The sequence below is a fragment of the Camelus ferus genome, chromosome 3, assembly GCF_009834535.1.
Source record: "Camelus ferus isolate YT-003-E chromosome 3, BCGSAC_Cfer_1.0, whole genome shotgun sequence".
Classification (NCBI taxonomy): Eukaryota; Metazoa; Chordata; class Mammalia; order Artiodactyla; family Camelidae; genus Camelus; species Camelus ferus.
The window spans coordinates 58,356,888-58,384,735 of record NC_045698.1 but is presented as its reverse complement, the minus strand read 5'-3'; the positions used below and the strand labels follow the sequence as shown (position 1 = coordinate 58,384,735).

The following is a 27,848-nucleotide window of genomic DNA, read 5'->3' as shown; positions in this document are numbered from 1 at the left end:
AATCATAACCACACATTTGAACTCAACTCTTCAAGTTTATTTAACAAACATGTGGGAAATACACACCTCTGTCCCCTTAACTTTCTTGCTCTCAATTTAACTTTCTTCTACCTACCATACCACCTGACGATCTGTTTAAATCACTGGCAATATCTTGGCTATAACTCTAGCATCATCCATGCCACCAATCTATGCCTATAAAAGCCTTACGGATTGATATAATCTGGAGCATGCTTAGAAACAGATTGGAATTATCACATTGTCATGGTAACAAATCTACAATGTAATTGTTATGAAATATTTGTACACTTTTACTATATTAGTCATCCAAACTTATGCTTTAGTACAAGTAGTCTAACTTGAAACATTCAGAGGAAAATAAACATTCATATTACAGTGACATACTTAATATCTAGCCATAAGTTAACAGTCAAAACTATTATGCTACCATCACTATTTTTGTAAGCTTGCTGTAATGAAAGCTTACTATTTGATTCCTTAGTTTATTTAAAAAAAAAAAAACTCAAAAGAATTATTTTTAATTTTCTTATAAAAACCAACCCACTTACTTGAAAGTCTGTGTATAAGACAGAAGCAAAATAATGAAAAACAATCATGGAGCTTGGTCATAACTTAATAGGAAAAACGTAATTGTAAACCATTAGTATTAGAGGAAGAAAGGAATGAACAATGAACATAGCATTCCTCTAAAATTTTAGTACCAGTTCAACCATTGTGAAATTGGCATATTCCTTAATACCTCAAAGTAGTGGAGCTATCCCACAGAGCAGATTTGCACACTGAACAAAGGAAAAATTAAGGGCAATTTTTAAAAAGTACTTATTTTTGTGTACTTGATATTTGTTAAATTTCTGTTGTGTTTTATGCAAAAAATCTCCATTTGTAAACTCACCGTGAAATGATGCACACAGAGGTGAATGATGCATTACACAATTACTAATATATAATAAAAACCTGACTAAAAACTTTTATATTTGTGATTTTTAGTTTTTACATCTATGTAGTTCTGTAAGATTCTGGCATTAAAACAGAGGTATACAGAGACATAAATCTAAATAAACAACTTTGTTTCCTGAATATTAGTAATTCCCTTTATGCCAAAAGTTTGTAAGTTTTGAACTCATTAGGCAAAACATGTCAATCCTGATTATTACTATAAACTGAAATTAAATTATCCAACAATTGGTTTATGAACACATACAAAATTGAGTGTGATCCTCAAAAAGTGTTAAAACATTCCATTGTTACAAGTGTCTGTTCTAGGAAAAAAATTGAATGGTCTTAATCAAAATTCAGAATTTCTTGAATTCTCTTTGTTAACTTCAAATTATCAAGGTCAATCACATTAACAAGAAGATTTTAAATGTATCTGCACAGATTTATTAAAACTACTACCAAAGCATAAAAGCACAATTAAACATGCAGTCTTTATCCCATTTAAAAACCTGAAAATCAAAAAATCAATTATACTAGATAAAAAATAAATTAAAAACTGCTTTATAGAATCATGATAAGCAGCTAAAACAAATATTTTATAAATAAGCCACAAATCTAATGTGATATGATTTGATTCAAATACTTCATATCCACTGAGCACTAGTCCTTAGGTCTCCTTTACTCAATGCCTCTCAACTTCTCCTTAACCTAAGATTTTTTTTTTGGTAAAAAATATGTAGGGTTAGTGTCAGCATCCCTAAGGCAGTGATTTCTCATGGAGAATCATTATATATTCTGTTTAACCTAGCAGCCAAGAAAATGCTCTCTACTTTAACTTTCTGAAATTTGTAGTTATCATTCATTTTATATAAAAAATAACAAGGAGTACGACTTCTCAAAACATACCCTCAGACCAAAGATACAACGCTCCCCAAGGAGACATTTTCCCAGTGGATATTTGTCTAAAAGACTCAATTTAACATCATTAGCATCATTTCAATAAAATGAAAGAAAACATGTATTTAATCATGCCTACTATTTCTCTAAGTCTTTACAGTCAAAGCCTTATTATCTCTCTTTAAAGATAATTTTTCTGATAACTATTTAAATAAATATTTAAAGAAAAACAAAAAATGCAACTGGAATCTGGAACACTTCAAAAGAACACAGAATAAGTGAAGGGTCCTACAGGAGAAAGGATATTCTGAGTGTAAAGTGAGATTACTGAGTATCTATGAACTCCATCACTTTTGTTAAATTTTTTATTCTGCTCATATATGTGGCAATTATAATTCACAGACTGTACCTGGTACATAGTAATGTTAATCTAAAAAGTATCTGGTGAATGAAAGAAGTGTTGAATCTAAAAACACAATATTGAAAGACTTTAGAAGTTCAGTTTGACTCCTCCCTGCCAATGCAAAGGAAAGAGAAAAAATCTCTTCTTCAATGTCCACAGTAATAGTTCTGATCTTTGAAGGTTGCTATCTACCTCTGAAAAGAGTATGAAAACAATTTAGGCTGACAGAGCTCGAAGAAGGATGGCTACATGCACACACCTCACAAGCTCTTCCAAAGAGTGAAGCAGACTCACGAGACTAGGACTTATCAGAAACCTCCCCCCACAATCATGGCCAAGTCTCTACACTGGGTACCTCATTACCGTCACTTGTAAAACAGGGAGAAATAATCTCCATCTCAACCTCAAAATAAGTTAAATATTTGTCCTAAACTCCTTCAAAGAAAACTGTAAAATGAAAAAGCACTACACAGGCTATACACAGTACAGTGTTTAAGAGTACAGGCCCGAGGGCCCTGCCTGTGTCTGAATCCCAGCTCTGGCTGTACAAACAGGGCTAACTTCTTAATCTATGAGCCCAAGTCTCCTCATTGACAAAAAGGCACAGAGTAACAGTACCTACCTCATAGAAGGCTGATGAGATATTATTATGAATGAATACAAAATCATACACTTACAAATTACATACACACATACACATAAAAGACTACAGAACTGATTAATTCAACTTCATCAACAAAAATCTCAAATTTTATACTGTTGCATAATGGATAATTACTTTGTGGATGACCTAAGCCTCAACTGTCTTCCTGCTTTCCAGTCTTGTTTACCTTCCTTCTAATTTTGGGACGAGAACAGGAGAAACCAATCTTTGTTTCTGCTAAGACATTGATTTTAAGAGGGAATTTCTTCTCCCAAAACCTCTGTTTTGAATGTTACAGGTCATACTATTAATTGAGGTTGGAGGCACCAAAGAATTCGTAAGCTAGAAATTCTTTCATTTCTCCTGGCAATTCTAGAAGGAAACCCGCATGTAGCTCCATCCTTTCCCCAATGTGGGATTATGCTTTTGCGGGATGGCAAGAACAGTATGCATTTGAGATACTGTGACTTAAATTTGCCTAAAATAACACTTTAATAATAAAGTATCTGTTTCCCTATTTAGAAGGAAGTTATCCCTGTCTTGCTCTGTCTCTCTCTCTCTCTTTCCCTCTGTCTCCCTCTCCCTCTCCTTCTCCCTCTCTCTCTCTAAGGAAGATGGGGGAAAGAAACAGCATGACATTTAAAAAGTAAATACATTTTTTCCTCAGCTTTTGCTGAGAAATCTTACAGGCAGCAGTGGGGTCCCTTGATTTCATTTTCTCAGACACTACACAATCAGTTTATCTAAAATATAACATCCAAGATGAAACTGTACATTAAATAAGTCAACAGTAAAAGAGACAAATTGCGCACGTTTCAGGAATCATTTCACCTTTAAATTTGGAATCACATGAATGTTTTTATGAACACGTTGTATACTGGTGTAGTATATTTAAGGGGCCTTGGAGGGGCCTTTGTGCTTTTTAGTCTTTCCTAATCAGGTAGAATAATACAGAAGTTCATACGAGAACACAAGCTGGTGTGAATATAGACAGTCACTTAATTCAAACTACACAATTATTTACAACTAACTTGACAATCCTAAATGGAAACTGTCTACTGTAGCAGAAAACAATGAAAATAGCGCTACCATCAGCAAACTTGGTCCAAAAGGGAAACTACACTGAAGTTCCCAGCAGATCACTTTTACTTTCCACTATGCTCTTCCTCCTGGTTATGTCACTGACAGGCACCAAAGTTCTTACAGAGAAACATGTGCGCAAATCTACTTGCCAAAAAATCTCTTGTCACCTTAATCACTCGGAACGCTGTATCCCTGATCATACTACAAACTTCTCAAGTTCTTCTGTGACTCTCAAAGACGTTAATCAGGTTTTCTCATATATGCTGTTCTTTCTGAAATTAAATTGGTTATCTCAGGCTAGTAAGACATAAAGACATATGCTCAAACTACTATAAATCTCCTAAAATCCCCATATTTCCTTTTAACAAACATAGTTCCTATAGTTGTACAGCCTGAGCTGGTAGTTAAGAAAAATAAGTTGACTTTTCAAAGTGAAGGGGGAAGTAAAGAAAAGATATCTTATACTGATTTTATTCAGTCTTTTTTTTTTCATCACTTGTAGACAGACTAAAATTTGGTCACAAGTAAATTCACCTGAACAACCACTAGAATAAGCAAAATAGATGTAGTACCCCTTACACCAACTGTATTAATTAAACTTGAGAAGAAATGTTCATGCGTATGTTAGACATTTGAGTACATTTGTGTTCAGGCAAATAACAAGCGTGTGTGTGTCTATGTATTTAGTTATATATCTCAGATCACATTAGCTCAAGGCAAGAGCAGAAACTATTTCCTTTTGCCACAGGTAACATATTTATAGGGTCCAAAGGAGGTTTTAGTTCTGTGGGAGTATTTGTAAAGAAACAGCACCATTGCATGCCTATTCATCCAAAAATTCAATTTACTGAAACAGAAATATACACAAGGTGGGACCAACAACACAATGCACATACAACCAAAAGTTTATACTGAAGTGCACTCAACCAAGACAGTCTCACACTCACTAACCTTGACTCCCATCATCCTGGAACACAGATAATGAAGGGTAGAAAAAGCCACACCCTCTCCAAAAATGTTATGCACTAATCAAACACATTTATTAAAACAAAAAACAAAACAACAACGAAAGCAAAAGCACAATACTTACTAGGAGGAGGCTAGCATCAGTTCCTACCTTACATCCTCCATCTCGGATATCTGTGTAATTTCATTTCTCAAGAACTACCAATTCTTACAGTTGAGTTTCTCTTAGAACTTCAACAATTACAGTGTCATAACAGTACCTAAGTGCATGAAAACCGGGCAAGGAAATGACTTGTGATCATCTGGTTCAATGCATTACTCCAACATGGTTATAAACTAACTACCCTGAAGGGTAGTTTTTCTACTTAAGAAACTGTTTTTTTAATTTCACAAAATGTTCAATCTAAAACTTTGGAAAGTATGGTGATTCAGTGGCTACCTATTGCAATTAAAATATTCCTTAACCTGTATTTTAAGATATACCTTTAAAACACTGAATCTAAAGTTTGAAAGCAAACTTCAGTCTAGCATGGCCTCTTATCTAGTCCATCTCCAACAAACTATGTGCCAAGCATTGTGCTACACTGGTAGGAAACAAGTTAACACCAGAGAACACCATAACATAGAAGTTACGGTCTAGTGGAGAATACAGACAAAACAGGCACCTGCAATCAGGTACAGCAAGTACTAGAATGTGGGGGCATATGGAAAACATCAGTCTTAGCATTTTACTATACACTTCCTGAAAAAACTGATGGCTAAACGGAAACCTAAGAGATGAATAGCAAGTAATTCAGAGAAAGCAAAGTACTGAGAAGGTGAGAAAGACTGTCACAGGCAGAGGGAAAAAGTAAAGACAAAGGCAAAAAAAAAAGTTTACATACAGATACGGTAATATGAAAATACTTTAAACTTTCAAAATATACTTTACAAGTCTAATTCTTAGCAGGTAAAACAAAGAATATACCCTCTGAATTAGATTAAACTGATAACCTGACTTGCTGAACTTCTTTCAGTACCTCAAAGAGAAATCTATCTTAAAGAACATTTTAAAAGTTCAGAATATTCTCAGATCTATCCACTCTTCTGCACTGAGCAATAACCCAATGAGGGGCGGGGGGAGTAGGTGTTATAACATAACGCTTAGAGTTCTCTACAATATGCCCATTATCCTCTCCTCTAAGTCCTTTATATCCCAAACAAATCATATTTATTCTGTCAACAAATATTTTTTAAGCACCTACTATGTTTAGGCACTGTTTTAGACATAGATTTCCTATGTTTTCTCAAGGTGTTTTTCCTATATAACATCTGTTTTAATGAGGTGGAAAGATTATGCAATTTAGCCACAGGTCATCCTAAAATTAAGGTATTTCCTACGGTTTTTTCCTCAGAAATTTCTATTTCTCTACTCTCATTCATGGAAATATCAGTACCTCTCTAGCTCAAACGATAACTTCTGAGGATGAGTACCAAATTCTTCTCTAAATCTGGCTTTCCTCCTAAGCTTCAGGCCAAATTTAACAAGTACCTGCTAAGAATCTTCACTTTAAGGTCATTACAGCCAAATCTAAAATATCAGCAACCAACCCTGCGCATGTACGCGCGCGCACACACACACACCCCTCCTTCCTCTTTACTACTCTATACTGTTAATGGCAGGAGCATCTTTCCTAGAGTTCAGACTCAAACTTCAAAAGCAACATTGATTCCTTCCTATCTCTCTAGCCATAACACTACTGCCAACTTGCATATTGCATCTGCAACACCACTGGAAACTCTGTTATTTTCCATTTCCTCACCAATTACTCTAGCCCAGGCCCTCTTTTCCTCTCCTACTATTTCAACCCTTCTTACAACTGTAGAAAGACTCATCTTCAGAACAGATTCTTACTAAACCATAGGCTTAATCACTTTACTCTAGGAACTCAGAAAAGTCTACAAATGGCTCCCCATTACCAAATGATGTATAAACTATTCAACTTGGCACTCAAAGGCCAACACAAAAGGCACCAACCTACCTTTGAGGGAGAGAGGTGAAGAACTTAGAGGAAAAAGATAAAAAGAAAAAGAGGTTTAGGTTTTGAAGTATGTTTGTGATTGTCAAATTTAACTGTCTGCTGCTTACCTAGAAATCAGAATAAGCTCTTCATTGGCTTCTGTCAAGCTGATTATTTTTCCCACAGCTCTTCTTTTATTTCTCCAAGTACATTATGAAACCAGAGGCCCTTGTTAAGATAACCAAAGTAACTGTCCAAAGAAAGAACTGTTCTCCAAATACCATGGCCAGAACAACAAGACCTTCCAAGGCATTTGTTAAAAGCAGGGGAGCCAAGGCACAAGCTCATAATTATTTCTTATATTTGCTTTAAATTTACACTCTGAGTAACAAATTATGTAAGAAGTCAAAGAAATTTGATTCACTAGTTTCACTAATAGAATCACTTTCACTAACAGAAGTCAAAGGAGCAGGCTGCATACTCATTTTTTAAAATTAGGTTTATTTTTACCTATGGTGTATTCTACTTTACATCAACATTGTTTCTTAAGCAAGATGAATAACAATAATTGCTGGGAAATATTTAATTTGCTTGATTACTAACAGATTAAAAACAATGGAAAAAAAAGACTTGTTCTCAAATGCTACTACTTAAATACATAAAATATAACACCAACAGTTGTTCAACCCTCTCTTACATCAGCATTCTAACATGAGGTATCAAACAGTACTCTGTACTCACACAGACTGGGACATTCTGAAAACCCCAGAAGATAGCTACTTCTTTAAAAGCACAAGATCTTTTAAAAAGGAAGTTTTTGCCTGTTAGCCATTAATAAGAGCTTCCACATAATTCTGTACATATTTATGAACAGCGATTATGAAAATCAGAATATATCCATTTTTCTTAGAACATATCCATTTTAATATAAAACTCAATATTTTAAACAATTTGGAAACCTCTCTCTGCCTAGCTCCCAAATATAATGCCCTCAACAAAAGGTGTAATATTTAAGATTTTGTTTAAATTTTTTTTTTTAGATGAGGTACTAGGGATTGAACCCAAGACCTCGTGCATGCTAGGTATGTGCTCTAGCACTTGAGCTATATCCTCCCCTCCAAGAAGATTTTGTTCAGCATCTCCAAAACAAGAGGATTATCATTTGTATAATCTAGGTCACACGTCCATCATACTCATCTGGTTTCATGACATAGAGTATTAATCAACATAAATCATTCCTAACTCTCCAGCCAGCCATAACTGACAACCTGCATTTCCAACAGCTGCCGGACCCTTTCAATTTGAGTATCTCAGCAGATAACTCAAACTCAACACATCAAAAAATGACCACACCATCATTCCTCCCACGCTCCTCCTCCTCTTTCTCTCCTGTTTCTCATCCTTACATATGTCACACATCAATCAACTCATCCAAGCTATTAGGTAGAACCATATATTGCTGTTTTTTTAAGGTTAAAAAAATTACATATGGTTAAACCTATTGGAAACCTCTCTCACAACAGTATCTCTGACTTATTCCTCTATTCTGTGTCCTACATATCCAGTCAAAGAGCCTTAACAATTCCTACTTCTCAATACCCTTTCATCTATCTAACCACTTCCTTTCCCACTGTCTGTCAGTATCCCTCCTCACCACACCCTGTAGTAGTTCTGCATGAGGTCTTTGAGCTTCACTGCTCTTGCATTTCCTTATACACCTGTAATAATGCCTCCCAAAACAGCTATGCCTGAATCACAACTCAAAAACAAACAGTCCCATTGCTTATAGAATAAAATCCAAACTACTGACATGGCATTCAGTAATTCTTATGACTTTGCCAATCTTCACAGGACTGCTTGCCACTTCCCAAACATACCAAGCACACACTTTCAAGCCACCATCCCCTTGATCATGCTATTCCTTCATCTGAAATGTCCTTACTGCCAGCCCTTTGCCTATCCACGTCATTCTTCTATGCCTACCTCAGATGCCATCTACTTTGTCCTCTGGTCATAATTAATTTTCTTCTATCATGTTCCTAGCTTATTTATTATATACCCTTTTCTGATATTTATCATTTCTGTAATATAGTCATTTTCACATTCATTTTCTCCATTAGGCTGAAAAGTACTTGAGGATACGGGGGACATATAAGTCATCTTCACAATTCTCTACCCTAGCACTTGGTACAATGCTTTGAACACAGTAGGCATTGACGGGCGGGAGGCTAAGAAGAATAAATTTGTCAAAAATTCCTGCCTACACTGAGATTCTGAAGTCATAATCCCTTACTGGAATCCACCTATCTAGCTAAATGCCTTGCATTCTCCCATTCAAGCTATTCCTCAACCCATACTGTCCACCCACTCTATCCTAGAGATCTTTTATCACTCTTCCCCCTAGGGGACACTAGGCCTCCAGGCAGAGCCCAAATTCCACCTCCCCAAAGGAATTATCTAAAACCCACTCTGCCCAATGTGGTGTTTTAAATCTAAAAATCATCAAGCATATAATGCCTTGTAGTCACATCAATTTTCTCAGTAGAAAAATTGAGTAGAAACACTAGTTCCCTCACCCGGACACCCCAACATCTCCTACTCTGAAGTCCCCCAATGCTGGCAATCCGTACAACTGGCTGACACTCAAAGATGCTGATTTGGGAGGTGCCTGTTCAGCAACCCCTCCCCACTCAGGGAAAACTCACACTCACACGCACACCCCCCTCTGGGAACTCTTTCTCCCTCACTTCCAACAACATGGCTTCTGAGGAGGCTTTCATTTTCTTTGAAGAATGTGGTCTAGTCAAAATCGATCATTCCATGCTGAACCAAGCAGAGTCAAAGTTTCTTTCCAATTATTTTTTTCACACTGGAACTGAGAGTCAGTCTTTTTCTGATGGTAAAAGTTACAGGATGCAAGGCCAAAGAAAGGGTTTCTGTTTATTTGTTTCCTAGGTTTTCCAATACATGGAAGAGCCAGTCTATAATAAGAAAGAATGAAGGTTACAGGGCCAAACAGATAAAGAGATGGAAATGAAGATTCATGAGAATATTCCAATCCCTGGCTCCAGTTATCGCTGAGATCCCAGTTACAAGCCTACCTTTCCCTTAGTTGAGCCGTTCATCTCATTCCTCTATTACCTCTAGACCAGTTTTTTTTGGTCTCTAGGTACTTCGACATATCTAAAAAATGACTGGACCCCAAAGAATGTGTTTATGTAGGTTGTATCTATCAACATTAACAGTAATAGAAATTAAAACTGAGGACATTCTAAATGTCTACTAATTAATTTTAAATTAATACATAATAGAGTTACTATTTCCAATATAGAAAACATTCTTTATGTAAAAGTAACCATAATTTCCCAAAAACATGTAGTGAAAAGAGCAGAATTATTTTACATTCTTATATACTCTTTAATAGCTAACTTAATAGAAGACAGCTGGATTCCCATATATGTTTCTGAATTCAATCAGTCACTGTATATTGTTTTGGTTGAGTGTTACCTAATGTAGTTACTTAAAAGTTAGATAAAATGTAGAATCTAACCACATCTAAAATGTTTTATGCTCTGCTATTAAAATCCACTGATGTACCATTTATTCATGCATATTTTGTAGCATCATGCAATAGCCACATCATGCAATAGCCACAAGGTGATATTGGTTCACTGAGTTACATAGATCTTGCAAGTGTTAACATGTTTAATTGCATGTCAAAATATCACATTCTTTATATCACCACTAGACAGGAAAGTAGGCCTGGGTTGTCTAAACTGCATATCTGGCCCTTGCCCAGCTCTTAGGAGGTAACCTCTATGCCCTTGAAATATCCTGCCCAGTAAGAGCGTCTATTTACTGAGAACCTTGGGCCATGATGGATAATTTACACTAATACGATTTATGGTAGGGGATTTAGTCCATCTCTGAAGTCAAACTGATGGAGTAACTAAGATCAGCCGCAAGGGGGCGCCAGCCCTACATCACTAAACTTCAATAAAAATTCTGACCATCAAAGCTCACGTGAGCTTTCCTGATTGGCAATACTTCTTATGTGTTGTCCCACACCGTCGCTGGAAGAATTAAGCACTGTGTGACTCCACTGGGAGAGCACAACTAGAAGCTTGCATCTAGTCTCTCCTGAACTCAGCCCTACAGCACTTTCTTCCCTGATTATAATCTGTATCCTCTTGCTATAATACACTGTTGATGTGAGGGCAACAGCTTTGCCGAGTTCTGCTTACTCATAGCTAGAAAATTACTGAATCTGAGGGTGATTTTAGGAATCTCCGACAACCACCTCCAATACCATCAGAAATGCTGTCAGCAGGCACTAACATAGGTGTCACGATTCTTTCCAGGTAATAGCATAACCTTAAAAAAAAGTGGCACTGTCTTCAAAAAAGTGGTATGTCCCTGGCTTTGGTGGGTTTTCTTCAAGAAATAGAAAGTACTGCAAGTGTATACTATACATCCTTTAGAGCTGACCACTGATTTGTTCTGGAGTTCAGCATAAAACTTCTAATTTTGTTCTGGTTTAGTGAAATGCCAAGTCTGTTCCTAATTCTAGCCATTACAGTTGCACATGTGAATAACATCCATATTGTAGTTTATGGATTGGTACCATTTCAAATAAACAGTACACTGAAATACTGACCTAAAATTTTTTGAGATGCTTATCAATTGACATTTTTCTTAGCTCCAGAAGAGTCTGAATTATTATTTTTTAAATTATAACTTACAACATTAAATTTGCTCTTTTAAATATATTAGGAATTTAAATATAAGCAGGCTACTTTGTCTTGCAGCATGGAAAAACTTCCTCACAAGTCATTTTTCTCTTTAGAAAAAAATAAGCAAAAATATTTGTTAAACTATATATACACATATATATATGTATATATAGTCTGTAAATAAGTGTAGCATATAAAGGTATACAAAGCTTATAGTATGTAATATTTCATCCAAATAATTCTTGTATCTTGAGAAAATGTTAAACAGTTTAATAGTGTCATAATAAATTTTTGCCCAGAAAAAAAAAATATCATCAGAAAAGCGTTAAGTATTTCAGAAACTCAATGCTACAGCTGCGAATAACAGTTTCTAAAATTCTGATTTTTACTTGAAAGCTCAAATTTTGCTTAAAAGCCATCAAATATCATCAGCTATTTTCCTTAAAGTGAGAGGCTCACTTTGTTCTCCCCCACCAAGAAGTCTGTCAAATACTGAAGTCCAACTAACCACAGTCATTCTGCATAGCAAAATAGTGTGTTAAAGCAACAGCGAGCTCAGCTCTCAAGTGATCACATAACTGCTTTTCAAGACAATGTACTTAGAAATGCAGCATTATGTGCATTTTCCATTTCATCACAAGAAACGTTAAAAAGACAGATGCTCAAGGGCTGCAACTTATACAATAAAATTAATAATTGCACTGTTCCAACAAAGACATTCTTAATTGAAACTGGCTTTTTTCTTTTTCTCTGCATGTGTATGGCAGTGATGAATACAATGACTACTAACAGTCTAGTGACACTGCATTAATTTATACTAAAATACCAGAAGTTTTTACCTCCCACTGCTATGAACCATCAGTGCAAAAGTCAACAAAGTAAAAAGTGGCAAATAACAGCTTACTTAGTACTACGAAAACCTTTATAGATTTACTGAAAGGGTCTCAGGAAACCCCAGGGTTCAAAGCCAGCATCTTAGTCAAAGCAGACTACAGTGGTCTATCAATTCTAGGGACGCTATCCCAACCTCTTGAACAATCTCAGCTAAGCCTATCATCTTTTATACGAAAGACAAGGCCATCACCAATATTATAACAAAAGTTTAATTTTTCCCTATTTCTTTATGCCAAGCTCACCAACTTCCATGAGGTATGAATGTTTGGTTGTCACTGTTTTTATATAAGATAAACTCTATTATAAAAGTACCTAATTTACAAATGTTTTATTAACTCAAACATTTTATTGATATGTTTCAGATTTTTTTTACTTTCTAGCTGACATCTTCCTTCTACTGACTAATATTTTGATGATCAATTCCATTCTCTTTAGATTACTAATTTTTCTTTAGTTGAATCTTAAGCTTATGGAATTCTTCAAAATTCTTTTAAAATTCCTTAGTTTCTACTTGATGGTTTGCTACATTCCTTATCTTTAACATAATAGGAATGTCTTACTTAGAGATCCCTCTAAGTTATGCAAAAAGAAATGAATTTCAAGCCAGTTAATCATCACTCAATTGATCTTTGAAATCAATAAGCTCCTTGGCATTACTTGCTATAGTGAACAACCTGAGTCCTTCCTCTAGTCAAAACATTACAAATACCTCCTTCCTCTTCTTCCCTCTAAAGCCTTCCCTCCAGAGTATCCAACAAGCAGCGTTAACTTTCAACTACCATGTACACATCAATTCCAGAAAAGTACCTTACCACATATAAAAATTGAATATACAATGGAAGGCATATCACAAAAAGGATTCAATAATAGTCCTGGCAACAATCAACTAGATGTTTGGAAAATAACCAACTAAGATTCCCAAACAAAATAAATGTCAGAGAAATTAACTACTTTTTTAAACCAACTATAAAAATCTTGATATATGACAATCCATGCTTAAAAGCCAAAAAAGAAAAAAATATATATATACACACAATTATTGCGATATGACAGCACAAAAACTGAGTATGTCAAAATAAAAGTAAGCAGAGTATTAAATGCACACATAATCATATAACACACACAAGGAACATCACTATAGCTATTTACAATATAAACGACTGGATAAAACTTAATGACTAAGAGATCTGAGTAAATAAATTACATACATCCAATAGAAAACTACACAGCTACTTAAAAGAATTAGGTAGTTCAAACATACACGATGACAAAACTCAACGAGCCCTACTCTGACCACCCAATTTAAAATTTGCACTGGCACTACCAATACCCCTTTATCCTGTCCAATTTTTCTTCTTTTTTTAATCACAGCCCTTATAGCTTCTAGCATTTTGTACAGTTTGTTTAACATGTATATTGTCTTTCCTCCAGCAAAATGTAACCTCCAAAGAAGTATCTTCATCTGCTTACTCATTTCTCCTAAGCATCTAGAACAGTGCCTGGCACAAGATAGGTTCAGAAAGGTTTATCTGTTAAATAAATATACCCAAAAAGTGACAGTTAAACTTAGAAAGTGTAACTAGAGAACTCAGAGCTAATGGCGGAAAGAAATTTTTTAACTAAAGAATAATTTTTTAGATCTTTTTACACATACTGCATCTTTTCCCTGTGTGCAAGTATATACTGCCCACTAGTAAACTTAATAATCTTAATAATTATAATAATAACACTCATAACAATCACACATATGGTATACATATATGTATAAACAAAAATATATATTTTATATACACAGACATATATATATAACAGCAGACATATATCTATATGTAATAGCAATGGTTACTATTAAGAACAGTAAGATTAGGAAGGTATGAAGAAGTGGAGTGGAGACATTTTCCTTTTTTTATTTTTTTTTTAACAAGGGGTATATATGTAATACTTGCTACATCACTTGCCACAGAATAATCCTTCAACCAACAATAACTAGAAATGGCAGACAATACAAGCAAAACCAGAGGCCTGTCCAGCTGAAGTCACCTAAGAGTTGGGGGGCAATCAAAACTTGAGGAGCCAAATTTCACAGAAAGTAGAGTGCCATCCAGCACTCACTTTCCCACTCTTGCCCTCACAGTATTTGCTGACTGCAGTCATAAAGCAAGAGGCTGAGAATCCATGCAAAAGACCAGCATTTCTGCCTGCGTCCTGTTAGGAGGAAGGGATCCAGCAGAGCTTTCGGCAGTCACGCAAAGCTGGTGAAACCAACTGGAGACCTGAAGGGCCAGTATTCTCATTATAAAGGAAAAAGAGAACATTGAACCGAAGGCTGAACTAAATCTCCTCTAGAGACATTTACTGAATTCTGAAGCTACAGGAATAAGCAGCTCAGGAAAGAATGCATAGCAAAATGAAGTCTTTGAAAATTTTGTGACTCAAGTGATTTGACCGCATTCTGTCTGCTCAGCAGAGGAAAAGGTGAGCCATCTTCTGTAGCAGATTATCACTCAGATCCTATATAAACTGTCAAACACAATGTCTGGCATCTAATTAAAAATTAGGCACACCAAGAAACAGGATCCAATAAAAGAAAATAAATCAGCAAAATAAAACAAAGATATAATATAAAACTTCAGGAAAAAAAAGTTGTTCTGCAAGAGATTAACAACTTGGAGAAATTCTGGAAAAAATGATCAAAAGAAAAAAAAATGCCACAGATTATCAGTCTCAGACTCACAGATAAATAAATCTGAAATTAATAAAGAGACTTTAATAATTTACAAAAATACGTGAAAAGGTAAAACAAAGCTGGAATTTAACCACAAACTGAAATGATTAAAAAGTATCTGAATTTACAAAATTAAGAACTAAATATGAGAGTAACAGCAAATTAGGTTTATTTTTAAAAACAAAAAAATGGGTAACTTTTGGAGAAAAGAGCACATAAGATGGATGGGACATAATAAAAAAGTGGTTAATATATATGTGGAGTCTCAGAAGAAGGAAGAAGAGAATTAAGCAAAGACAAAATCTGAAGAGAAAATGGCCAAGAATTTTGCAAATCCAAAGAAAGGTATCAATCAAAAGATTCAAGAAGCTAGAAACAATGAGAGAAATAGACAGAGACAATGAGAGAGAAGGAACGAAAGGAAGGAAGGGAAAAGAAAGAAAAGAAAGACCGCTTGCCTCATCTAGGTAGACGTATGTACAAGTGTGTATTTAGATAAACAGAAAGTAAATTTGTTGACAGCTGATGTTTAGCAAAAGAAATTGTATAGGCAAAGAAGTTCTATATAGGCAAAAAAAAAAAAAAAAAAAAAAAAGATTCACATAAGAAAGCCCAGAAATACAGTATAAAGTAAAAAAGGGAACACAGGGATAAATCTAAATAAGTATTAACTGTATAAAGCAATACTATCTAATGAGTATTAAAGAATATGTAGAAATTCAGGACAATAAGGTAAAAAGCAGGAGAAGTGTAAGTAGACTTCAAGTGTTCTAAGTTCTTAGCATTGTTAAGGAAGTGGTAAAAATAAATATTTTCAGGAGATTGCAATAAATCAATGATATGTGTTATAATCTCTAAGGCAATCACTAAAAGATCAAGATTGTCAGAAAGGATAAAAAATAAGACACTTATAAGAGATACATTTAAAATGGAAGAAAACAGAAAAGTTGAAAGTAAAAGGATGGGAAAAGCTATATACCAGAACTAATCAAAAGAAAAATGATGTCAGACAAACTAGATTTTAAGACACGAAGTATTTTAACAGCTAATAAGGGGCATTTCATAATAAAAAAGGGGCAATTCATCAGGAATTTAAGCTAAGCTGATAGTGCATATATTCAAGAAAGTAACATCAAAATATAAACCACAGTAGGTTGGGAAGCTTTCCCACCTTTCTCTTAATAGTTGATAAAAGAAGCAAACAAAATAGAGGAAAAAAAAAAAAACAGTAAACATAAAAGGATATGATCAAGATTCACAAATACAATATAATGACCTATACAGAAATAATATCCAATAACAAAATAGTATATATTCTTTTCAAATGAACATAGAACATTTATCAAAACTACCATATGCTGAATCAAAAAGGAATCCTCATTTCAAAGGACTGAAATCAGAGTATGTTCTCTGGATTAATGGAATTAATCAAGGAATCACTAAACAAAATAAAAAAGAAAGAAAAAAGAAAATTAAAAAAACACTACTCACATCTATTTGGAACTTAGCCAACATAATTCTTAACTCTTGAATCAAAGAAGTCACAATGGAAAATAGAAAGTACTTAAATGAATGATAATGAAGCTAGGACATATAAAAGGTTGTGACATGCAGCTGAAACTACACTTAAGAGTTAAATTTGTAGCCTAAAATGCCTGTATCAAAAAAGAATGACAGTAATTATTTAAATATCCATTATTTAAGAAATAAGTGATAGAACAAAAATCTAATCTGAAAAAGAAAGTAGAAAAGAACAGAATTAATGAAATCAAAAGCAAAGATATTGAAACAAAACTTCAGAAAACAAATCAGAAGTTGATTTCTGGAAAGATTAATAAAATTGATAATTCTAGCAAAACTAATCAAAAAAGTCATAAATTATCATTTCAGCAATGTAAAGGGAGAACATCTTAAGGTCCCACAGAAGAACAATTAGTCACACTATCATTTATCAAGACTTTTTGTAAAGACAGACAAGCAAACCAAAGGACAGAATTGAGATGTAACAACAGGTTCACACACAGAAGAATCATCATCTTGACCTCTACCTTGCTCCAGATATAAAAATCAATTCCATATGTATGTTACATCTAAAGGTGAAAGGTAAAATAGTAAAGCTTCTAGAAAATATATAGGCAAATACATTCATGCCTTTTGGGCAGGCAAAGATTTCTTAAGACCAAAAAAAAAGCACCAGTTATAAAGGGAAAAATGTATACATTAAAATTAAGAACTTCTGTTCATTAGAGGCAGTATTAAGAGAAAAATAAAAGATACAAAGTTAGTATCTATTAACATATATATAAAACAAAAGACTCATGGCCAGGATAAAGAACAGCTAGAAATAAGTAAGAAAAAAGAAAAGCCAACAGGAAAAATGGCAAAGGATGTTAGCAGCCAATTTGTGGAAAAGGTTATACAAGTAAGTAAATAAATATAAAAAGATAGACACCAATGTGATTCATTACATCCAGAAAACACAAATTAAAACCGTAAGGACTATTTCATCACACACTCACCAAAACAGCTACAATGAAAAAGATAAATAATACCAACTATTGGCAAGAATGTGGAGTAACTGCAATTCTCATATATTGCTACTGAAGATGTAAATTGGTCTAAGAACTTGGCAAAACATTTAACAGTATCTACCATGCTTATCAGATGAACATCCTATGACCCAGCAACTCTAATCCTAACTGCATTTATGTTGATCAAAAAACAATACAAGAAAATTAACAGTAGTACTATTTGTAGTAGACAAAAGTAGATACAACCTAAATGTCATGTCCATCAAAGTAGAAAGATAATAACTGGTATAGTAACAGTGTAACACTACAAGCCATGAAAGAATGAAATATTGCTACACGCAATAATATGAATAAATCTCATAAACATAGCAAAGTTTATGAAATAACACAAAATACATATTACATGACTCAATTTTATAAAATTCAATTTATATAAAATTGAATTTATGTAAAATTCAAAACCCCCAAATAATCTATGGTATAAAAGTCAGTACTGTGTTTATCTTTGGCATAGGCAGTATGGATATCAGACTGGGAGGAGGCACAGAAGAACTTTTAGGATGCTGCTAATACTGTTTCTTGATTTAAAGCTGGATTACACAGGTAATATTAGCAAATAATATTAGTAATATATTAATTTGCATTAATACATAGTATTATACATATACAATACCTATTAATACTGTTAAAATTCACTGAGATAACATGATACTATACTTTACGTACACTGTACTTCAAAAGAGAGCATACTTTAAAAAAGCAATTTGAAGTACAGAAAAATTATTTATACTAAAATTTAATATTAAAGGGCAGCATGCTTACATATATTTTTATATACACACACAAACAATACTATGCAGTCAAAGTTACATCTACATTAGACACCGCATACCAGTACATTATCCAGTATACTGTTGCCATCCCCTTCATGTATTGTATCATCTTGGACTCAATCTCCCTTAACCCCTAGTAGTGTCAAATGTTTGCAAAGGTCAAGACTCTGGAAATTTTTGCAAATCTACGTTACGTTCTGCTCAACAGCCTAAGAGTCTATGATCCATACTAGCAGCTAAGTCAATGGATGACACAGAGCCAGGCCCTAGCCCCATCTCACCAGTTGTCTTCCTGTGACTAACAACTCATGATCACTGAGGTCAGAGACATGATGGGAATATATGCTTCCACCTCTTTGGCATGTGTATTTTTATACCTCTTGGGATTTTGTCACCATTTTTCAATTTCTCTATTCATTAATTAATTATGTAAACTTTAATCATATCCATCATTTTAAGCTTCTTCAATAATAAAAAAAAATCTGAATACTTTAGTCCTCTTCGTATAAAAAGTTCTTCCACCCCCAATTATTGTAGGCATTATTCTAAAGCTGTTTTAACATCTGTACTTTTAGTTGCTTTTGCTAAGGAAGTTATCTCAAAAACAACTGCATGATTATACCCCAAAACTTTCTATCCTGTTTCTATCTTATTTCTGTCATTAATAATTAGGATAAGCTTCCCAGCTAGGGAAGTTTCCTCTTATCCCTGTAAATCTTACTGAGTAACAGTAAAATGTGTATTTATTCTTGCTTTATTATTATCTTATCTTGGCCACAAATTATAGTATGTACAAAGAAAAAAAATTATATGAAAACAAATTCTTAGCACTGCTGCTTTGCCTTAAAGTTAACAAGACATCCACTTAAGTACTTGATTCTTTGCAGCTTCAATATTTATACAGGTTTATGGTTACTATGACAATTCACATCAATGTCACCTACTCCCAGAAGGTAGGCATCAAATGTTCACCTTCCGTAAGAACCATACATAAACCTTACTTTCTAAAGCTTTTTTGATAATTATAAATTATAATATCAACATCACTGTGAGTTAGAAAAGGAGAAAAGTTACCATATTTCACAAAAGGAAAATTAAATCATGAGGAAATTAAATATATTTTCCAATACAGTGACTCACTAAAAGGATTAAAAGCAGAAACTCAAGTTTTCTGAAGACTAAACTATGAGTTCTTCCTCTATACTACTTCCCCTATAAACACAAGGTGGACAGAAACCTAGCTACTTACTATTACTGTCTCTCAGAACATGCTCTACAAAGAACGTTCATCAAGCATGAACTTAAGTTTAGGAAAAGCAGACTTAACAAAAAGGTTGCTTAATATATTAAATACTCTTAGGAATCCTGTACTATGTGCATTCTGGATTTCCAAGAACACAGACCCAAATTATTCACTGCCGAAAAAGTCAGAGAATACCAGTATCCTTTAACTTAATGCAGTGCACAATTTACAAAATGCTATGAGACACTTAAGAAACAGTGAACACTTGTTGGCTGGCTAGTAATTACCTATTTTTTCAAAGTACTTTCTTTTAATGATAAAATCTCTACTTTAATTCTCTAGACTTTGATTAAATATGTTATTAGACAGAAAAATAAAGGATAACTTGCTTTTGAATATATTTGAGTAAAAACAAGAAATTGAAGCTAAGTAACTGTTTAAAAAGACACCTAAATATTTACTATTAGGAATTAAAAAAAAGCACTTCTCTTTGCTATCTATTTTCAAAAAGCTGCTCCCCTCACTTTGCTATCTCCTCTAGCTACCATTCTCTTAAAGGATTTTCCTTCAAATTCCCACAAATCAAATTCTTTTCAACCTCTTTAAAAGTTTTAACTTAAAACTCCTTTTAAGCCACTTCCGGTTTCTAGTCAGGCCTATAAGGAACTTACAGAAGTTGCTACTCTGTCCTGACAACAAGCAGATAGCTCAACAAACTGAGGAATCAATAATTCTTGAATTCATCAGAGAAGTGAGGCCCCAGGGCAAACCACTGCCTCCAAAATTGAGAGACAGGCAGACAGGCAGGTAAAGAGCATCATAACTTACCAGAGCAGAAACCTCCCCAGGGAACCCGCACTCTAGTAGGGAAACCTGAACTTTAACTGACAAATTACTGGAGGCACAGAGCGAACACCTCAAGGAGTTTTAACTCCAGGGTGACCCAAGCATAAAGGAGCACCCCAAGACTTTCAGAAGCTCTACCAGGACCTCAGTGAATAGCTGAGAAAAATCACCTCATGCTTCTGGCAGGGGGAGGGAAAGGAAGCATTTTGAAATAACACCAGAGTATTCTATTTTTAACAAGGACTGTCCCCGGAAGAAATTAATTTACCAGAGCCTAACTTGCTGGGATTTTATCAAGGGTCCAAACCACCTGAAGGAAGGGAAATACCCAGCTCTACAACCTTCCTGTTTTACTTAAGGGGATAAAACAAAACAAAGAAACAAACAAAAAACAAAATGAGAGGCACTGAAGTTCACAATCCAGGGGCACAAGATCACCAAAAGACTAGGACCTAATCATACCACTATAAAAACACTTCCTCCCTCTCAACACCTTAGCACTACTTTATTAAAGGCCTAGCTACCACAGTTACTTTTACCTAGTACATCATGTCCACTTTTCAACAAAAAACTACAACGCACACTAAAAGGCAAAAAACACAGTTTGAAGCAACAGAGTAAGCATCTGAACCATAGCCAAATGTCAGGAATGTTGGAATTAGCAGACCAGAAATGTTTTTTGAAAAAACTTTGATTAATATGCTAAGAGTTTTAATGGAAAGTTTAAACAACATGCAGAAACAGAAGAATAAAGTAAGCAGAAAAATGTAAATTCAACAAAAGAATCAAAAAGAAATGTTAGAGATCAAAATACACTGTAACAGAAATGAAGATCATCTTCAATGGGCTCATTAGTAGACTGGAAACAACTGAGGAAAGAATCTGTGAACTTGAGGATATGACAACAGAAACTTCCAAAACTGAAAAGCAAAGAGAAAAAAAAAGTGACTAAAAAGAAAAAAAAAAAAAAAAAGAACATAATATCCAAGAAATGTGGGACAACTACAAAGATATAATACACATGTAAAGGGGATACCATAAGGAGAAAAAAAAGAGAAAGGAGGAGAAGCAATATTTAAGCAATAATGACTAAAATTTTCCCCAAAGTAATGTCACACAACAAACCACAGATTCAGGCAACTCAGAGAACGCCAAACAAGATAAATACCAAAAGAACTACACCTGGGCATATCATATTCCAACCTCAGAAAATCAAAGACAGAAAAATCTCAAAAGAAGCAAGAGAGGGAGAAAATGCACCTCACACCTAGAGGAGCAAAGATAAAAATTAAATTCAACTTCTCAGAAACTATGCAAGCAAGAAAATCATGGAGTAAAATATTTAAAGTGTTCAGAGAAACCACCAACCTAGAATTCTGAATTTTGAGAAATTATCCTTCAAAAGTGTAGAGCTACTTTCTCAGACAAAAATGGAGGAAATTTGTTCACAGTAGATCTGCTCTGCAAAGAAAGTTAAAAGTTTCTCAGAGAAAAGAAAAATATAGGTCAAAAACTCGTATCTACATAAAGTAAGGAAGAGTATCAGAGAATGAGTAAGTAAAGATACATTTAAAGTTTTAATTTTTCTAAACAAATGGGACCTAGTCAAACTTATAAGCTTCTGCACAGCAAAGGAAACCATAAAACAAACACAACCTACAGAATGGGAGAAAATATTTGCAAACAATGCAACCAACAAAGGATTAATTTACAAAATATACAAACTTAAATGTCCATCAACATATGAAAAGATAAAGTTGTGCTGTGTCCACACACACACAAACACACACACACACTGCAATACTACTCAGTCATAAAAAAGAATGAAATCATGCCAATGGCAGCAACATGGACAGACCTAGACATCATCATACTAAGTGAAGTAAGCCAGACAGAAAGACAAATATCATATCGCTTATACATAGAATTTAAAATGTGATACAAAGGAACTTATTTATAAAACAGAAACAGACTCACAGGCATAGAAAACAAACTTATGGTTATCAAAGGGGAAAGGAAAGAAATAAATTAGGAGTTTGGGGTTAGCATATACAAACTACTTCATATAAAACAGACAAACAACAAGGCCCTACTGTATAGCACCAGGAACTAAATTCAATTACCTTGTAATAACCTATAATGGAAAAGAATATGAAAAAGAATTTATATACATGTATATATGTATTCCTGTGTATATAACTGAATCACTCTGCTGTATATCAGAAACTAACACATTGTAAATCAACTATACTTCCATTTTTTAAGAAGTTTTATTTTTCTTATTCTTAATTAATCTAGCAGATAAAAGCAACAATATATTCGATTATGTATGCTTATGTACATATCACATACATATATAAGCTTATGTATAAGTGAAATGAGTGACAGCAATGACACAAGGGTCAGGAGGGAGGAATTAGGAATATTTTGCTATGATAAAGTATCTGCATTATCTGTGATGCGGTATAGTATTATCTGAAAGTAGACTTGGATTAGTTGTAAATGTATCGTGCAAACTCTAGGGCAAAAACCAAAAAAAAAGTAAAATGAGAAGTATAACTGATATGCTAAGAAAGGAGAGAAAATGGAATCATATAAATGTTCAATTAAAACCACAAAAGGCAGGGAAAAAAATGTGTTAGACATAAATAGGAACAAAAAACAAGGACAACAAACAGGAAACAATAACAAAAATGGTAGATACTAATCCAACTGTATCAATAATAACTTTAAATGTTAATGGTCTAATATACCAATTAAAAGACAGAAAGTGTCAGAGTGGATCAAAGAACCAGACCTGATTATATATTGCCTACAAGAAACCAACTTTAAATACAAAGATACACAAAGATTAAAAGTAGAACAGATGTAGATCTTAAACGTTCTCATTACAAACAAAAGAAATGTAGCTAGATAATTATGTGTCAAACTAAAGAGAAAGAGAAAAAAAAATACCATGCTGATACTAATTAAAGAAAAAAAAGCTGGAGTAGCTATATTAATTTCAGACAGAGCAAACTTCAGAGCAAGAAAGTTACCAAGGATAAAGAGGGGCATTACATAATGATACAGCAATCAATAATCCAAGAAGACAGAGCAGTCCTAAGTGTGTACATGCCTAACAACAGAGCATCAAAATATGTGAGGAAAAAACTACTAGAATAGCAAGTCCAAACATATGAATTCACACTTACAGTTCAAGACTTTACCAATTCTCTATCAGAAATGGACAGATCTAGCAAGCAAAAAGTCAGCAAGAACATAGCTGCAACTCAACAACACCCTATCAACTAGATGTAATTGACATCTATAGACTATTTCATCCAACAGTAGTAAACATGTTCTTCTCAAGCTCACATAGGACAGTTACCAAGATAGACCATGTTATGGGCCGTAAAAACACCTTAACAAGTTTAAAACAGAGATCATACAGTATCTGGTCACATACAACAATGGAATTAAAAAAAAAGAATTAATAACAGAAAGATAGCCCCAAAATTCCAAGATGCTTGGACATTAAACAACACCCTTCTAAATAACACATGCATCAAAGAAGAAATCTCAAGAGAAATTTTAAAATGTTTTGAACTAAATGAAAATTAAAATACAACTTATTAAATTTGTGGGATGTAACATATACAATCCTTAAAAGGAAATTTATAGCACTAAATGAATTAGAAGATATATAAAATCAATAACCTAAGCCTTCATGTTAGGAAATGAGAAAAAGAAGAGCAAATAAAACCCAAAATAAGAAGAAAATAAATTTAAAAGTTAAGAGCAAAACTCAGTTTTCTGACACCAAAATTTACAACAGGAAATCAATAATAAAGGAAAATCAATGAAACCAAAAGCTGGTCTTTGGAAGCATTAATAAAGCTGATAAACCTCTAGTCAGGTTAAGAGAAAAGGAAAGAAGATACAAATTACTAACACGAGAAATTAGACAGGACATTATGACTGATCCCCTGGACATTAAAGAGTAATAAAGAACACTATAAAAACTCTATGCCCACAAATTTGATAACCTAGAGCAAATGGATCAAGTCCCTGAAAAACACAACTTGCCAAAACTCACACAAGAAGAAATAAATGACATGAATAGGCCTATGTCTACTGAAGAAGCTGAATCAATAATTAGTAACTTTCAATAACAAAAAGCACCAAGCCCAGTTGGGTTCACTGAATTCTACTAAACATTTAAGGAAGAAATTAATGCCAGTTTTCTACAATCTCTTCCAGAAGATAGGAGAGGGCATACTTCCTGACTGTTTCTATGAGGCCAGAATTATTCTAATACCAAAACCAGACAAAGCAATTACAAGAAAACTACAGATGACTATCTCATGAACACAAATGTAAAACTCCTTAACAAAATATTAGTAAATCAAATCCAACAATGTATAAAAATATACACCACAACCAAGTAAGATTTATCACAAGTATGCAAGGTTGGTTCAACATTTGAAAGTTAATATAATCCATCACGTCAACAAGCTAACCAAGAAAGAAAAACAAACAAAAAACCCCACATGATCATATAAATATATGCAGAAAAAAACTGACAAAATCCAACACCCATTAATAAAAGAAAACTCAAAAATCTAGAAACACAAAGGAACTTTCTTAACTTGGGAAAGATCTATCAATTTTAAAGACCTTTCCAAAACACTTACAAGTAACATCACACTTAATGGTGACAAATGAAGTTTTCCACTAAGATTGGAAACAAGTCAAGGATATCTTTTCACACCACATCTTTTCATTATTGTACTGGAAGTCTCAATGCATTAGACAAGAAATAAAAGGTGTACAACTGGGAAGCAAGAAACGAAACTGTCATTGTTTGCATACAGTATGAACATCCGCGAAGCAAATCCAAATGAATCAACAAAAAACTGCTAGAACTAAAGAGATTATAGCAAGATTTCAGGAGACAAGGTTAATACATAGAAGCCAATAGCTTTCCTACATACCAGCTATAACCAAGTGGAATTCTAAATTTAAATCCATTTCCATTTATATTAGCACTCCAAACAATTAGTCAGGTGTAAGTACAACAAAACATGTTCAAGATCTAGATGAGGAAAACTACAAAACTCTAATGAAAAAATCACAAAAGAACTAAATAAATGGAGAGACATTCCATGTCCGTGGCTAGGAAGACTCAACACTGTCAAGCTGTCATATTTCTTCCTAACTTGATCTACTTTCTAGATCTCTCAATCTACGTTCTAGAAATTTCAATCAAAACCCCAGCAAATTACTTTACGGATATCGACGAGCTAATTCTAAAGTTTATATGGAAAGGAATAGTCATCTTAATATTGAAAGAGAAGAACAAAGTCAGAAGACTGACATTATTTGACTTGAAGATTTACTATAAAGCCACAGTAATCAAGACAGGGTGGTACTCGTGAAAGAACAGACAAATAGATTAATGGTAACAAACAGAAAACCCAGTACCAGACCCAAATATAATCAAACTGATCTTGGACAAAGTAATAAAAGCAATACAATGGAGTAAAGATAGTCTTTTCAATAAACAATGCTGACCAACTGGACATTTAAATACAAAAAAAAAAATCTAGACACAGACTTTACAAACTTCACACACAAAATAAATCAAAATGGATCACAAACCTAAATGTACAGCAAACTATAAAACTCCTACAAGATAACATAGTTGAAAATCTAAATGACCTTGGGTACCGTGATGACTTTCAACATACAACACTAAAAGCATTAAAAGAAATAACGGGTAAGCTAAACTTCATCAAAATTCAAAATTTCTGCTCTGTGAAAGACAATGCCAAGAGAATGAGAAGGCAAGCCTGGAAGAAAATACTTGCAAAGGACATTTACTTAGGACTGACACCTTTTAGAATGGCCAAAATCTGCAACACTTACAACAACAAATGCTAGCCTGAATGAGGAGCAACAGCAACTTTCATCATTTGATGGTGGGAATGCAAAAAGGTATAGCCACTTTGCAGGACAGTTTTAGGGTTTTCCAAAAATCGAACATATTCTTTACCACATAATCCAGCAATTATGCTCCTTGGTATCTTCCCAAATAAAATGAAAACTTATGTCCATACAAAAACCTGAACATGATGGTTACAGCAGCTTTATTGGTAATTGACAAAACATGGAAGCAACCAACAGAAGCCCTTCCATAGATGAAGGGATAAATAAACTGAGGTACATCCAGACAATGCAAAAATATTCAGCACTAAAGAGATGAGCCAGAAAGCAATGAAAAGACATGTATACACATTACTAAGTGTAAGAAACCAAACTGAAAATGCTACCTACTGTACAATTCCAACTATATGACATTCTGGAAAAGGCAAAATTATGGAGATGGTAAAAAGAATGCTAGGGGTTGGCAAGGCGTGGAGTAGGGAGGGATGAATAGACAGGACAGGCAGTGAAATTACTCACTATTTCACTACAGTAGGAGACACATGAGATTTACATTTGTCAAAACCCTTAAAATGAACAACACCAAAAGTGAATTCTAATGTAAACCAGCGGACTTTGAGAGAGTCAATTGTAGGTTCATCGATTGTAACAAATGTACCACTGTGCTGTCAAATGTTGATTGGGGGGGTGCATGTGTGGGGACAGGGATATATGAGAATTCTCTGTATTTGTGGTTCAATTTTTCCTTGAACTTAAAGTTGCTGTAAAAAATAAAGTTTATTAACTCAAAAAAATTGGGTTGGGTAGACACAATACTCCTTTACTCTTACCTACAAGCATTTACCACTTTACTCAAATAGCATTCCTACAATTATACATTACCTTTAACATTAAATCCAACACCTTTTCTGATATGCATTCTCCCAGCCCTTATTATTTGGAAAAGATCACTGTAAAAACAGTAAAACAAAGGGGTAAGATGTTAGGCAAAACTAACTTGCTGGCTGCCAAGAGACTTCATGAAGTAGTAATAGCCCAGGTGACTTCTCCAGGGTCTGCTACTCAACTTCAAGTTTGCCAAGTTTCACAAGCAGACTGGATTCAAGGTTGTTGATGCATTCTAACAAAGCTTACAAGTGACTCACATAGAAACCGCAACAATTTTT

The 27,848-nt window shown here is 34.1% G+C and overlaps 1 protein-coding gene across 1 annotated transcript in view; it reads right to left on the bottom strand.

Moving 5' to 3' along the window:
* Nucleotides 1-27,848, bottom strand: part of RASA1 (RAS p21 protein activator 1) — a 96,859-nt gene that overhangs the window by 50,574 nt on the left and 18,437 nt on the right. The gene's annotated exons all lie outside the window — the stretch shown is intronic.